Source organism: Orycteropus afer, unplaced genomic scaffold (assembly GCF_000298275.1).
Source record: "Orycteropus afer afer isolate SDZICR_OR568_19922 unplaced genomic scaffold, OryAfe1.0 scaffold00032, whole genome shotgun sequence".
Taxonomy (NCBI): Eukaryota; Metazoa; Chordata; class Mammalia; order Tubulidentata; family Orycteropodidae; genus Orycteropus; species Orycteropus afer.
The window spans coordinates 6364909-6367823 of NW_006921619.1; positions in this window are offsets into that span (position 1 = coordinate 6364909).

Below are 2915 nucleotides of genomic sequence, written 5' to 3' on the forward strand. Positions count from 1 at the left end.
TAGTGACCCCTCCTTGGGTTTCCAAAGCTATATCACTACAGAAGTAGATTGCCCAATCTGCCTTCCCAGGAGTGGCTGGTGGATGAGTTCAATCCATCAACCTTTAAGTTAGTCGAGTACAAACTGCACCACCTACAGGTCACTGTTGTTAGGTGCAGTCTAGTCAGTTCTGACTGTGATCCTACCTACAACAGAACAAAATACTGCCCAGTCATGCACCATCCTCACAATCATTGCTGTGTTTAAGCCCATTGTTACAGCCACTGTGTCAATCCATCTTATTGAATGTCTTCCTTTTTTTCACTGACCCTCTACTTTTGGCACAGTGCCTAAGGCATTTGACTGCTAACTAGAAGGCTGGCGGTTCAAACCCACCAGCCACTCCTTAGAGGGGAGATTGGACAATCTACTTCCATAGAGCTATTGCCTCGGAAACCCAAGGAGGGGTTGCTATGAGTTGGGACTGACTTGAGGGCAGTGAATTTGGATTTTTGGGTCTTTTTGTTTGTTTTTTGTTTTCTACTTGGCTAAGTCTGATGTCCTTCTCCAGGGACTGGTCCCTCCTAATAACATGTCCAAAGTACATGAGAGGAAGTCTTGCCATCCTCACTTCTAAGGAGCATTCTGGTTATACTTCTTCCAAGACAGATTTGTTTGTTCTTCTGTTAGTCCATGGTATATTGAGTAGTGTTCACCAGCATCATAATTCAATGTATCAGGTCTTCTTTGGTCTTCTTATTCATTGTCCAGCTTTTGCATGCACATGAGGCAGTTGAAAATACGGCTTGGGTCAGACTCACCTCACTCCTCAAGGTGACATCTCTGTTTAACACTTTAAAGAGGTCTTTTGCAGCAGATTTGCCCAATGCAATATGTCATTTAATTTTTTGACTGTTGCTTCCATGGGCATTGATTGTGGATTCAAGTAAAATAAAATCCTTTGCAACTTCAGTCTTTTCTCCATTTTTCATGATATTGCTTATTGGTCCAGCTCTAAGGATTTTTGTTTCTTGATGTTAAGGTGTAGTCCATACTGAAGACTGCAATAATTGATCTTCATCAATAAGTGCTTCAAGTCCTCTTCACTTTCCGCAAACAAGGTTGTGTCATCATATCGCAGGTTATTAATGAGTCTTCCTCCAGTCTGATGATGCATTCTTCATATAGTCCAGCTTCTCAGATTATACATACAGATTGAATGTTGTTTTTGTTAGGTGTCATCAAGTAGGGTTCAACCCACAGTGACCTTAGGTACAACAGAATGGAACACTGCCCAGACCTGCACCATCCTCAAATCCTTGCTATGCTTGAGCCCGTTGTCGCAGCCACTGTGTCAAACCATCTCGTTAAGAGTCTTCCCCTCTTTCACTGACCCTCTACTTTACCAAACATGATACCCTTCTCCAGGGTCTCTTCTGACAACATGACCAAGGTACATGAGACGAAGTCTGGCCATTCTCGCTTCTAAGGAGCATTCTGGCTGCACTCCTTCCAAGACATTCATTTGTTCTGGCAGTCCCTGGTATTTTGAGTATTCTTCTCTAACACACAATTCAAATGTGTCGATACTTCTTTCTTCTTCTTTATTCATTGTCCAGCTTTCACATGCATATAAGACTTGAAAATACCATGGCTTGGGTCAGGTGCACCTTAAGCCTTTGCTCTTTAACAAAACTATAAAGAGGTCTTGTAGCAGATTTGCCTAGATTGAGTAAGTGTGGTGAAAGGATACAACCCTGATGCATACCCTTACTGATTTTAAACCATGCAGTATCCCTTTGTTCTGTTTGAACAATTGCCTATTGGTCTATGTACAGGTTCCATAAGCGAACAACTACATGTTCCAGGATTCCCATTCATCATGGTGTTATCCATTATTTGTTATGATCCAGTCGAATGTCTTCGCATAGTCAATAAAACACAAGTAAACATCTTTCTGTAGTTTCTGCATTCAGCCAAGATCCATCTGATATTAGCAATGATATACCTGTTTCCATGTCCTCTTCTGAATCTGGCTTGAATTTCTGGTAATTCCTTGTCAATGTACTGATGGCAACTATTTTTAAATTATCTGTAGCATTTTATTTGCATTTGATATTAATGACTGTTCAACAATATCATTATAAGCTGTCACCCATGGTGGACAGGTTCCAGCTGAGCTTCCAGACTATGACACACTGGAAAGAAAGATCTGGCAATCTACTTCTGAAAAATATTGGCCATTGAAAACTTAGGTATAGCAGAAGAACATTGTCTGATATAGTGCCAGAAAATGAGCTCCTGAGTTGGAAAGCACTCAAAATACAACTAGGGAAGAGCTGCCTCTTCAAAATAGAGTCTATGTTAATGCATAGTTGGAGAAAAGCTTTTGGGACCTTCATTTACTGATGTGGCATGACTCAAATTGAGAAAAAAACACCAGCAAACATCCATTAATCAGAGGAACGTGGAATGTATAAAGTATGTGTGTTAGACTGGGTTCTGTAGAGAAGCAAAACCAGTAGAGCTTATAGAGAGAGAGAGAAATTTATCTTAGGAAAATGGCTCACAGTTACAGAAGCTGGCAAGTCCAAAGTTCTTGGATCAAACATCAAGCTGGAGGCTTTTCCCGACTCTTGCAGCTTCAGGGGCTGAGGAGCTCAAGGTTGGCAGGCAGTACACCGGCTGTTGTTTCCCACGAATGACAAATCCAAGATCTCCAGGCTGAATGGTGAATTGTTCACTGGCAGACAGTAGCAGGCAGCACAACAGAATCCCGATCCACAGAGGAATGTCTATTTTCCCAGGATGTCCATAGGTATACTGGAAGCAGGCCACCACACCCCTAGCGAAACTCCCTTTCAACAGATTGGCTGCTCAAAACATAATCATCTGGGGTGAACAAGCTAAACAATTATGTATGTCTAAATGGAGAG